The sequence below is a fragment of the Dermacentor albipictus genome, chromosome 5 (assembly GCF_038994185.2).
Source record: "Dermacentor albipictus isolate Rhodes 1998 colony chromosome 5, USDA_Dalb.pri_finalv2, whole genome shotgun sequence".
Classification (NCBI taxonomy): Eukaryota; Metazoa; Arthropoda; class Arachnida; order Ixodida; family Ixodidae; genus Dermacentor; species Dermacentor albipictus.
The window spans coordinates 55,996,749-56,009,436 of NC_091825.1; the positions used below are offsets into that span (position 1 = coordinate 55,996,749).

Below are 12,688 nucleotides of genomic sequence, written 5' to 3' on the forward strand. Positions count from 1 at the left end.
TTTTTCATGCCCGGCCATGTGAATCTCATGAGCAATTTCTTATAAGTGCGCCAAAAGCCATCATGTCCACCCGATTCAGGGGTGTCGTGGTATAGATGAAGAATCCTTGGAATCATAGTTGGTGGTACGTGATACCTTCCATTGATAAACTGGAGCTCTTCTGTACCTTCCCATAGCTTAATATGATTGATTGTATCTGGATTATTGCTTGATTCCTGTACAAGTAATCTTGATAGTGCGTCAGCGTCAGTGAGGAGTGGGCCAGGACGGTGCGAAATTACGAAATCAAATTGTTGCAGATAGTTCACCCATCTAGCAATGCGGCCTCTTGGCTGGGCCATGCTCAGAAGTTGAGTCAATGCTTGATGGTCCGTGAAAAGTATGAATTTGGCACCTTCCAGGTAAGTACGAAAGTACTGCACAGCTTTTAAGACGGCCAGAGCTTCCTTTTCTGTGGTACAGTAATTGATTTCGGCGGGTTTCAGGGTATAGCTGTAGTACCCCACGACGTAGTGTTTGGTTTGATCAGCTTGTTTGGATGGCTTCTGGTATAGAACTGCACCGGTAGCATAATGTGATGCGTCCGTGTTCAGCACGAAAGGCAAGGAAAAATCCGGTATTCGCAAGATGGGGTCCGACGATATTAGTTTTACAAGCTCACGATAGACAGCTTCGCACTTCTCGTCCCAATGAAAAGGCACGTCTTTCTGAGTTAAACGTGTGAGGCACCTTGTTCTCAGTGCGTAGTCTTTGATAAACGCCCGGAAGTGTCCTGCAAGGCCAAGAAAAACGCGCAGGGAGTGCACATCATAAGGCTTTACCAGCTTGGAGATTCTCTCTACCGATTCTTGCTTGGTGCTTTTAGTCTATCCATCAAACACCCTGCCAAGAAATACTACGGTATCTTGAAAGAACGCACTTTTCTTGAAGTTGACTTTGAGTTGGGCAAGACTGAGGGCATGAAGAACTTTTGAAAGATGACGACGGTGTTCGTCCTTTGTCTTTGAGTAGATGATGATGTCGTCGATGTACACATTGCAAAATGTGCCCAGGTAAGGTTTCAGAATGTCCGTCATAATCTTCTGAAACCACGCAGGGGAGTTTTTCCAACCAAATGGTAGGCGGTTGTACTCAAACAAGTCAAATGGGGTTATGAACGCGGTGTACTTCTTCGTTTCTTCACTTAGTGGAATCTGCCAAAAGCCCTTGCAGAGATCTATTCGTGAAAACCAATGGCAACCACCGGTTTCGTCAATGATGTCGTCGATTCTCGGCATTGGATAAGGTATCAATTCAGTTTGACGATTGAGAGCCCGGTAGTCTGTGCAGAGGCGGAATGTCCCGTCTTCTTTAGGTGCAATAGTGATAGGAGAAGCAAATGGGGATACAGAAGGCCGGATGATACCTGCGTCTAACATTTCTTGCAACTCCTTTTTCAGCCACACCTTTTTATCTCTGGACATATTATAGGGGGTTCTACGAACCACTGTTTTATCTGCGAGCTCGAAAGGAACGACATGGGATTTCATTGCTGGAGGGTAGCTTCCTATGCATACAAGCTCTGGGTACTTAGTCTTGATGTCTTCGTGGTGAAAAATTAGCCTTGATACACTAGGTTCTTCACCAGGGTCTTCTGTTCTTATCGTGTCTTCGGCCATTACCTTGTCATCCCAATAGAGGTTCATCTTAAGTTTTTTCATGTCTGGACGGGACAAAAGAAAATCGTAGGTGACATTGGGAATGGCCAATACGTCACTGGTAATAGCATTTCCTTGAAATTCAATAGCCAGGGTTACCCATTCGCTATGCATGGTCAATGACCCATCGTAGGCTTGGACACGCAATATTCTACCAGCGTGCAGACGACTGGCATCCACTCGAGTCTTGTTGATAATAGATACCGAAGCTCCACTGTCAACGAGAGCCTTCACTTCAATGCCATCTACCTTAATGGGGGCGTACAATAAGCTTGACGACACCAAATATACTGTCTCACTGAAGCTCTTTTTCTGGGGCTTGTGATGCACGGTAGACAGATTATGTGGAAGTAGGTTGCCGTGAACTGCGGTAATTGGTTCTTCACCATCCTCACAGTCATGATTTACGCTTCCCAGAGATTTGTTTATGAAGCTGTGTTCACAGTCAGTTGACGGCAACGACTCTAGATTGGAATCAAGTTGCTCTGTTCTACCATCTGGCTGTCTTCTCGATGTAATTCTTGGCACTGAGGTCTGTAGAAAGTTCAGAAGGTCATCAAACGTTCTTGGACCTTTGAGCTGGACATGACAACGGATCTCGATACACAACCCTTGCGTTATCAAAGCTACAACAGCAGAAGACGACAGCTTCGGTTCTGCAGAATACAACAGGCGACGCTTCTCAAGACAGTACTCAAGCAGAGAGCCACCTGTATAACTGAACCGCAGTGCCGCATCCCATCTTTCTACTGCGTTGCCTTCGAAAGCCCCTAAAAAGTTGCTTTTCCACAGTTCCCAACATGCTGTTCCATAATCCATGAGTTGCACGTCATACCATTTTCTGGCTATACCGCCCAAATAGCGGCGCAGATGCAAAATCTTTGTGTCGTCGGAGTGCCACAGATTCTTGTCACAGGCGTACTCGAAAAAACACAGCCAGTAGTGTGCATTTTGCGATTTTCCTTCAAAAACATCTGGTTCAACAATACTTCGTGCTGACTGCTCTCGACTAAGCGCTTGGACGAAAGTTCTCATTATTTCGATCTGTTGTAGAATGTTCCTTTGCAGTTCCATAACACTCAAGTCTAGGCTCACCTTCCCGGCAGGCGTTTCCTCTTTGAGGGTGCCACGTCGTATGGGTTCCAGAACGAGTTCGCTCAGTGTCTGCAGTTGTAGATTCACTGTCACCGATCCTGTTTGCACGAGGGCTTGGCGGCTGATTGCAGCTTGTTGCAGTACCACGTTGATCAGCGCGGTAGAACTAACTTCAAGAGGAAGGTCCGTCGCTGGCTCACCGTGCACTTGGTATCGGGTGAACACAACAGACTCTGATGACGCCTGGTCGACGAAAAACGTCACCCGCATCGCTAGTCTTCGAAAACTGTCGGCTGCGCCAAAATGTAGCGTTCCTAACTAGAACGGCAACAGAAATGACATCATCTAAGTGAGACGGGTGTCGTCCGCCATTTTATTCCAACTTCTTCCTTCTCACTTCTCCCCTAGCACCTTCCTTCGTCTTCTTTCATGCGTCCAGCGCAGACCGCTTCATATATATATATATATATATATATATATATATATATATATATATATATATATATATTATAAGCTGTGAGAGAAAAGCCTGAACTACTATGATCTCGCTTGCTCCTCAGTGTTGCGTAAGGAAAGAAGACAAACAAATGGGGAAAGGGAAAGCGAGGAACACTGTGATGATGATAATGGTTACACGAAAAGAAAGGACATGAACAGTGTTCCGTGTATCACGCTGCGGACGATCTTCCACCTGTACTTTCACTTGTACTTCGCGACTTAGATCGACATGGCAACGCGGTTAGACCGAGACCGGAATCAAAGACGAAATCGAAGACTTCTGAAAATTTCAATGACGAGCGCGGGTTTCAGGACAGACTGAACAAAACCGGCTGTTCCACTGTGCACAGCGTCAACGTTCTGACGTACACCAAACCAGTCACCGAGGTCGTAGGAGCCGACCTTGCTGACAGGCAGGGCTGAAAAGATGACAAAAGCGACAGCCCATTATAGCAGCCCCGGTAGCCATTGCTCATGACCCAGTGGCGAACGCCAATCATATTCAGCTAGAATTGACAGCCTGCGGAGGTCGTGCGACCTCACTAGCACAATTTCAGTTGCGTGCGTGGACCTTTATTATCAGCTTCGACGAGCAGCATGCACCACTACTACCGGATCTTTCACGTTTCCCGTGCGACGCGCTTTCTTCAAGGCAACGTGCGGCATTCTACAGCTGACCTTCTTTTAGAGGCTTGTCGCGAATATGTGAGATTGAATTACCCATTTTTCGTGGCACTTGTTTAAAGTTCGAAGCGCAAGTCGCCGCAGAAAGAGGCTCGGTGTACGTTTCGCTTTCAAAACAGTGTGCCTCTTGGGAATGCCGTCCGGACGAATATTTTTGGCTGCAAAAGCCCGCTAGCACTGCTATTCGTGGCGGCAAAGTGAACGTTCCCGTTCAATAATTGCTGAATGATGAAGAGGATTGTTCGAGCTTACAGTCCTGAATAACCGCACGCTGATTATCATCGAGCTTTGCAGCCTACAGTTGCCACGAAACGAGGTCGTCATAAAAATGGCGGATGCAGCCAATGTTTCCAGGAAAATCCATTTAGAATATTTCCTATTAGCTGGACTCTAGCGGATTTGCTTTTATCGAGCATTAAGGGATTTGGTTGCGGTGTTATTGCTATGGAGGCACTTTAGCGAGTGCTGGAACTCCGGAAAATCAAGCGTGTTGGGTAGGCTATATGTTCAGCACAGCTTTCTGAATGCTTGGACGTCTCTTGTCACCTCGAAGTGAATCATACCATCAAACTGTTGATCGCCCAGCGACCTCACCTTTTTGACGTCCTGGTAGGCGGCCAGATCGGGCCTCCACCGTAACAATGACTCCGCGGTGAGTCTTGCAGAACTAGCGCTGCAGCACGCGCCAAGCGCGCACAAGACAGCCAAAAGAAGCCAAACCGAAGCCATGACGGGGAATACGGACGTACACGGAAGCGAAGATTCGGAGGAAGAGTATGGCTGCCAAGCTGGTAGCTGGAACGCTGCTTAATTGCAGGCTGCTGAGCTTTATATAGCACATTTAGCGCGGCATATCGCACGTGCCGCAGCCGTGGCAAAGGTTCAGTGAACTCACTATTTGCGCATAACACAGTCGGGCTCACACCTGTGCCGCATCGCTGGTGCCACTTTCACGCACGTGGTGCGGCATAGCACGTTTGGACCATTGCCCACCATCATCATTTCTTTTTGTGTGTGTGTGTGTTTCTGGAACATGTGCCTCGAACGTTGCAGCTTCATTTCCAGCGACACCATTGTACGCAGGTGTGCTGAAATTCCCAACAACCGTGACATGTGTATGATGCCGAGCGGCATGAGTGACTTAGCGAGGAAAAAGTTGTAAATAAACAGCGACATATAAAATGGTCTGTTTACTCAGGCTGTTTTATTCATTTTTCTACTCTCTTCCTCAACCCAAGGAGTAATCGTTGCGTTGTTTTCATGGATAGACACATTATATAATACAATTTATAAGAAGAAAACTATCGCTTACCTTATTACCAACCACTTAAAGCATTTATCTGGCATAAGTTCAAGATAATATATTGAGAAAGCAATAGGAAGAGACCCTACTCATACGACGGTAACGAGTAGTGATATGAAATTGCAAGAAATTCTGAATGCGTCAAAAATGAAGGAAACAAAATTCTTGTGTCGAACTTTCGCAATCTCCAGACAAATATCCTAACCTTCCTTAGTGTCCGAGTGTAAAAAGAGGTGGGTAACTGCAAAGGCACGCTTTCCAAACGTATGGGGGAACTGCCATAATGCCGACAACTCTGTGCTGCCGTAAGTTATCGGTCTCCGTTGCGAGGCGTAGGTACGGGCCGGCTCTTGGTCGACGTCTCCCGCACCGCGTTCTTGTACATTCTCGCTGCTATGCAAGCAGTGTGCATGGTTCCGCTCACAAGGTACACAACTGTGCAAATTCAACAGGGAGTTCAGTACACCGGCTTCACCTGGAACACGGCCGTGCGTCGCCGTGCCAACGGTTTGTTCGTATTTCACACCTATTTTTCGCGCAGTTAAGAGCAGCATTTTTAATTAGCCAGACACTAAGCGTATATACAAGAATGTGTAAAGCGCGCACGACGCAGTTATAAGTTTTCCCGCTGCATTACTGAAATAAAGAATTGCGATACTCGCCCAAATCAGCCCAGATGACACTGACCACTTTTTCTTCAGCCGAGCATTCGACATGCCGGGCAACAGCGACGGCGACAAGCTGTCAGGCTCGTATGGCCGACTGGTCCAGAGTCAGCGAGGCTCCGATTGGTTCGTGACGTGGATGACCACGCGTGATTGCTACCCTGCACGACATATCGCAGCATGTCATGCTTCCTGGTTTGAAGTGCACCGATCTACTAACGGGATAGTTGATCATATTTCCTGGATTTGTATATTTGCATCACTTTATTTGATTTATCCATACAGCGCGTGCCGCTGGGAGGGTGCCCGTTCTTGGCCAATCCTCCACATTGGCTCTGTCCCACTTTGACACAAGTGGTACTAACAAGGAATGCCTGAATTTTGTTTGATATCCACCTAATGAAGTGTTTGCCGATCATAATTTAATTAGTTGCTTTACACTACTTTCTTTGATTTATTGAGTCGGTACGTTCCACTTGGAATGTGCCCGTTCATGGCCAATCCACCAGAATGGCTGTGTCCCATTTTGACAAAAGAGGTACCCAATCCTTAAATGTTGCTTGATATGCACCTAATGAAGTCAAGCTTTTGCTGATGATAGTATAATTTTTTCGCCACCAACATGTACACGAGCTCAAATTAAGCTAAATGAGGACCTTCATCTGTTCGGTACACGTCGTAAACAACAGAACGTGAAAATCAATTAAGATAATATTATACGACCTGTCTTCGTATAACAAGGGGAAAATACAAGCTTTTATTCATATATGGGATTGGGGAAATTGCTCCGGATTGTGTTCTCAGTTTTAAGTGTTTTGGTGTCGCCATAGCACATACAGTGCAATGGCATTCACTTGTTTCAGCCATTTGACCAAACCCTAAGCAAAGCTTGTTCTTTCCAACAAGGAAATTGCAGCGGGCTACTACCGATGTTAGCCTGTTCGGTTACAAAACATTTGATCGACCTACTTTGGAATATGCTTTCGCGGTATGGAGCCCACACCAGCAAGCTCTGAAATGTAAGATAGAAAAGATCAGAGGCTGGCGGCATGTTGCATCTTCTCTAAATGCTGACTGATCAATTCGGTTACGGATATGTTAAATACACGTGGTTTAGAGCCGTCGGAGGGTTGCCGGAAGGAGCTTCGACTAACATTTATTTTCAAGACATCACAATAACGATTAGAGGAATAGACAAGTACATTAGACACCCAGGAGAGAGGAGTAAACACGCAAATAACAGCAAAGACACTGAGCCTTATTTACCTTGTACCAAGGGTTTAGTTGCTCATTTTATTTCTTGACATACTATAAATGTTGAATGCACTACCAAATTTTGTTGAGAGGACATTTATGAATTTGAACGCGCATAAGATATGCATTCTTGCATTTTTTAACTTTGTGTTTCCGTACCTCTGTGTGTATACAGGCTCTGAATCATCCCTGTAACAACCCTACACACGGGTAGAAAGCATCACAAAAAATTCAATATATGAGTCGCACTTGCCTGTCATCACCAAACTGTACGCATGACCGTTAGCGGCGAAGCATTTAATTCATCCCTGTATTTCAGCATCGGTTCGCATCGATTCCAACAAGTGGGTTGGATCTCCATAATTTTGTATGTCTGTGTGTACTTTTCTCTGAGTTAATGTGGGAAGGCGTAATGATTCTACCGCCTAATAACTTTGTAGCATCTGCAGTCAACGCGTCCTCCCCATCGCCGCTTTCGTCAACGTCATCACAACAAGTGTGAGAGGATGCCAGGATATTCTGCCCATCTTTCTGCTGGGTATCAAGCCTTGCGTTCGGAGACCGTGTCATGATCCGAACGTGCTATGCGTTACGCCAGAACACAACAACAGCAAACTTGACGAGGTCTGTGGCAGCGCGCGCGCGACCCCACAAATTTGGTACGCGCGTCCTGCGGTCGCGTGCATGTCTATCCTTTCCAAAGGGTGGCAGGAACCCCTGTGTGTAAAGGGTTGACGGCACTATGCAAGTGATCTACAGCAAATAACCCGTTTTTTTTTAACCCAAGATAATTTGTAGCTTTTGGTATTGTCATCTACCATCCTTGGAAGCTGCTCCAATGCTCTCCTGGGAAAGAGAGATATGCGTATGCTTTCCTTCACTGTTTTGGAATTTTAGCTTTTCGGATTGAGGGTGCGAGGCATTTGTTATGCGACAAATTACATATTGCGGGTTCGCCGCAGCATTGAAAAACAACGTCAGGTACGTGGGTGCCTTTAGATATTACGAAACGATGATACAGGAACATCCATAATTAGGTAGCTTCTCTTGCGCGACCCGGTTGAAACAGTGTACAATGATGAAGTCTTCCGCCATCGTTCTTATTCAATCTGGGGAATGGCGGGGGGGAGGAAGGGAAGCGGGTTATGAATTTTTCGTAAATTTGTAACAGAATAAAGACACAAGGCGCACTGATAAAGAAATTTTTTTTTACTCCTATGCTTCACGAAATTACAGTGCTTGTATGTGCTACCTCACAAATACGAAACATTTATTCTCGTATTTGTGCCAAGTTTTGGCTTCTGTGAGTTCTTAAAACTTGCTTTTAGGCTAAGACCTTGGTTGCTTCAAAAAGCAGTGTAGCCCTTTGTTAATGAGAAAGACTGCACTATAGATTCATGCAAATGCTATTGAAGTCAATGAAGCCCTTGACGAGCCATGGTGGAGAAGTTCGCGCTATCTTTTTGAATTTTTGATGCTTTGCTGAGACTCTTGCTGGCGGTAAAAGGACACTTTTTGCCATTCCTGAAGCTTTATGTCCTAAGGCTGCTTAACCTGGCATTTTCTTCATTTTGCTTGTCAGAATTAAATTACTCGCTTGATATGAGGTGTAGTGAATCAACTTTTTGTCGCAACAAACATCTTCAGAATGTTGCTCTAGAAGTGCGCTCTTCCGAGTAGTCCAGCCAGACAGCACTGTAGTCTGGCTACGGGTGCTGCCAAAATATTCCGTCAATATACATAGGGGATGGGAGGGGGGGGGGCAGGGAGTGTGTTTTTGTGCCACCATAATGAACACTGAGTCGGGACTACTGAAGAATAGTGCACTTGCTTTGATGCCAAAAAACACAAGCGCAGGCTAGCAACTCAGAAATGGTGCGCAGAATTGCTAACATTCTGGCTCATGACCACTTTAGCACCAAATTAACACAAAAGAAAATTCTCTTCTGTATACCGACAAAGGCGTCCATGGCCACAGTATGCAAGACATCTGATATGTCTTGACAGAAGTTTCCTGCTGAAGATATCTTCGAACACTATTATGACGGCATCATGAGGATGTGCTCAGGCTGGTCAAATTGACTTGATTAGTGTTTTTTGACGTTCGTGCAGGGATGCCCTGAGGACGTCCTCACGTACTAAAGTTTACGACCTGAGGATGTCCTGAGAAAGTTGTAGTGTTATTGGAATGGATCACCATCAATAAGAGCGAAACCAGGGCTGTCCTCCTTGTCGTTCTCCCACCGTAAAAGGTCGAATCCTACGTCCCGCGTTAATTTAAGCACCTGGAAACAATAAATGGAGGCATAAAGCACAACCACAGTAAACTAATCTACACAAACTTGATGAAATGTGTCGCTTCAATCGTATTGCTCACAAAGTGACACCAACCCAAATGTCATAAAAATTACTTAATGAAGTACATTTTATTAAGTAAATTTGGACTTTTTCTACGCTTTTCCCGCATTTTATTTCCTGAGAAAAAATGAGAAAGACTTTTTTCCCAAATTCTGTCTTTTTCCGAGAACCCCAATCTCTAATTGGGATACTTCAAGGTCGCACATGTCTCGTTTGATTTCGTTTATTGCGATAGCAATTTATGGACAGTCCAGGCGAATTTTCGTCGTAATCATTTTCACCGTAGTCACCACGACGTTCCGTATAGATGCTTCGGCATGATATGCATATGCCTCGTTATTCGAACACCTAAGTTGCTCTAACCAAACTTCATGGTTTTGACTGAATGATTCCTCTGAAGTTTTACCATTATAGCACGCTAAGAAGAGACAAACCATTTCATTCTTTCAATGTAAATCTTCTAACTCCGTCAATAAAAAATTCCAAAGCAACGTGAGGACTCACAACCTGAAAGAGATGTTTTTCTGGTGTCGGGGCTCTTAACGGGCAGTGCAGTGGGGCAGACCAGTGATGCTCCGTACTTCACGAAATTCCGATTCCTAGACACAAAAACTTCCTAGTTCAGGCACTTTTCCTCCGCATGATTAAAGAATTTAACTCAAGTTTCCCTACACATACATACACACTCAGATATATAAAGCTTGCAAAACTGCCTTGCGAGCCGTGATCTTTAGATTAAGAAACTTACGGCGAGAAACATTACGCGGTGGAGTCAATATTTCCGTCGGACAGTATAATGAGAACTCAATTTCAAATGTGGCTTCCTGTTTGGTGCCAGAGATCTCTTCCGCGTAGTTAAAGCTTTATCGTCTACTATTACTGGTGCCTTCGCTTTTGAGCAATTCTTAGTAGCTTAATTTAAGAAATAATGATGCAACAATCTAAAATTGAAGTTTGAGAAAAACAGCGCGTCGGCTTTTAAACAATGCAGGCCATGAGACCATGGAACTGACCCCAAATTTAAAGCCTTCCACCGACAATAGCGTGCTGTGGATTGACGATATGATCGACGATATGTTAGCGGAAGGGTGACGTTCACCATCTTTCCACAATGAACGGTTACAAATATACCATGAAGCCAGCGCACCACCCACAACCCAATGCGGTGAGCGAGAGACTCGTATCTCCACGAATCCCGTTCATGCAATTGGATGGCCGATGCATGATGGAGGCCAAAACAGCATTACAGAGTTTTAGTTCAGGGGACGCAAGTGGCTTGCGTACGCAAAAACTAGGGGCGACGGTATTGCGCATGCGCAGACCGCTACGTCTACTTGCGTCCTTGGGTTGTTGGGGAGGCCGAAAACATCGCTACCCCCTAAGAAGTCGCGTTACCCACACGGCTCTCGCGGTGTGCGAGAACTTGCGAGAAGCGAGACCAGCCGAGACAAGCCGCCCCTCCCGTCACACAGACGGAGAACATGGCTGCGCCAGCGAGGACATGGCCTAAGTCGAAACGTAGGTGCGTAGGTAATATTATAAATCTTTTGCCTAGTGTCGACAGACGTCGTTTATATATATATATTAACTGCTTTTATTGAAAATAAATTAATCTACTTCATATGCTTCATTTCATGTTCTGAAAAATGATAAGGCGGCAACGATCAGACACTGATGACTGCGAGCACATGCGACCTCTGTGAGGCTTGCGTTTGGGGCCGCTAACATATACCGTGTTACTGCTTGCGTACCCAAACGCAAAGGCAGCCAAGAGCTAGGGGCTCCTATGCCTTGCGTCCCCTATACTAAAATTCTCTATTAAGGGACCAATTGTGAACGTTTGCGTTGACGCGGACGCAATGGTAACATCGTTGCCTGGTGCCATCGAACAAGACAGTACTCTCAGTACTCATGTGGAGCGGCGTATGCTAGCGAAGAAGACATACTTGGCGGAGGCAGTGAGAAACTGTGATCTGCTGCCGTGGCTCAAAGCGCTCTGTAATAGCACGCGATGCAAGACCTACAAAATCGAGTGCAAGTTGGCTCCCTTGGGTGATATTGTGGAAGTGGACGAGCGGGACGAAATCGAGTGGCTCGGAAATGCACGGTCCTGAACGACCCCATCCTGGCGGCCACAATTATGACGCTGGCACAGAACACCCTGATATGGAACGAGTACAAGTTTTTCATGATTGCGCCCGGTGAGGAAAGAAGCCGCTGAGCATCCTTTACAACGAGCATGCGGAGGAGCTCTCGTACCCGCACTTTTACCCCGGTGTGAAGCGCCGAGTGCACGCCAGTGACAATCCAACCGGCTTCACACATGTCATGAGCGAGATGCGCCGAAAAGACATTTTTGTGCGAACATTGCAAACTCGTGCTGGATTTTGTGGCAACCCCCTTCCACCTGGAGTTATATAACGCAGGAGCCCCATCCGAGCACAAAGTTTCAATGGCGTTTTGATGGCGAGCGGGCTCGTCGCGGCAACTCGCGGCGGCTGCGGATTCTACGGAGCTCATGGATTTGAATTCTGAAACTTTATGGGTATAAAGTTCACATCGACCCTCCGGGGTTGCTTAGTGGCTTTGTGCTGGACTGCTAAGCACGAGGTCGTGGGATTGAATCCCGGCCAACGCGGCCGCAGTTCGATGAAGCCGAAATGCGAGAACACCTATGTACTTAGATTTAGGTGCACGTGCAAGAACCCCACGTGGTCGTAATTTCCGGAGTCCTCCCCTATGGCGTCCTTCATAATGAGATCGTGGTTTAGGCACGTAAAATCACATAATTCCATTTAAATTTTTTTAAGTTCTCGTAAACCTTTGATGTGAAAGGTCCAGTGACATTTCCAAAGTCGTGCTTTAGATTTTCAATTCCTGAACTTGGTGAGTTTAATGTTGATATAAACAATTGACGCCAAACGTGCATTGCATTTTCTAAGTCGTACATCGGAAGATACAACGAGACAAGCCAAATCAACACACTATAAGACAAGTTGACAAAGCACGCAGCGTTGTCCTATGAGACGAAGCGTTGTGGTGGTTCATCTGCGCCGTCATGTCACAGAAAAGAATATCAACATTTCTTTCACCTGCGCCAAAGCATCCATATTAAGACACTAAAACCAGCAAGG

The 12,688-nt window shown here is 45.8% G+C and overlaps 1 protein-coding gene across 4 annotated transcripts in view; it reads left to right on the plus strand.

Moving 5' to 3' along the window:
- LOC135913255 (neprilysin-like) overlaps positions 1-12,688 on the plus strand; it is a 170,116-nt gene that overhangs the window by 128,766 nt on the left and 28,662 nt on the right. The window contains exon 1 of one of the 4 annotated variants that reach the window (XM_070538391.1): positions 5,769-5,784. The exons of the other annotated variants lie outside the window; for them this stretch is intronic. The gene's annotated coding sequence lies outside the window, so the exon portion shown is untranslated. Of the gene's footprint in view, positions 1-5,768; positions 5,785-12,688 lie in introns of those variants that run through there. 4 annotated transcript variants of the gene reach the window in all.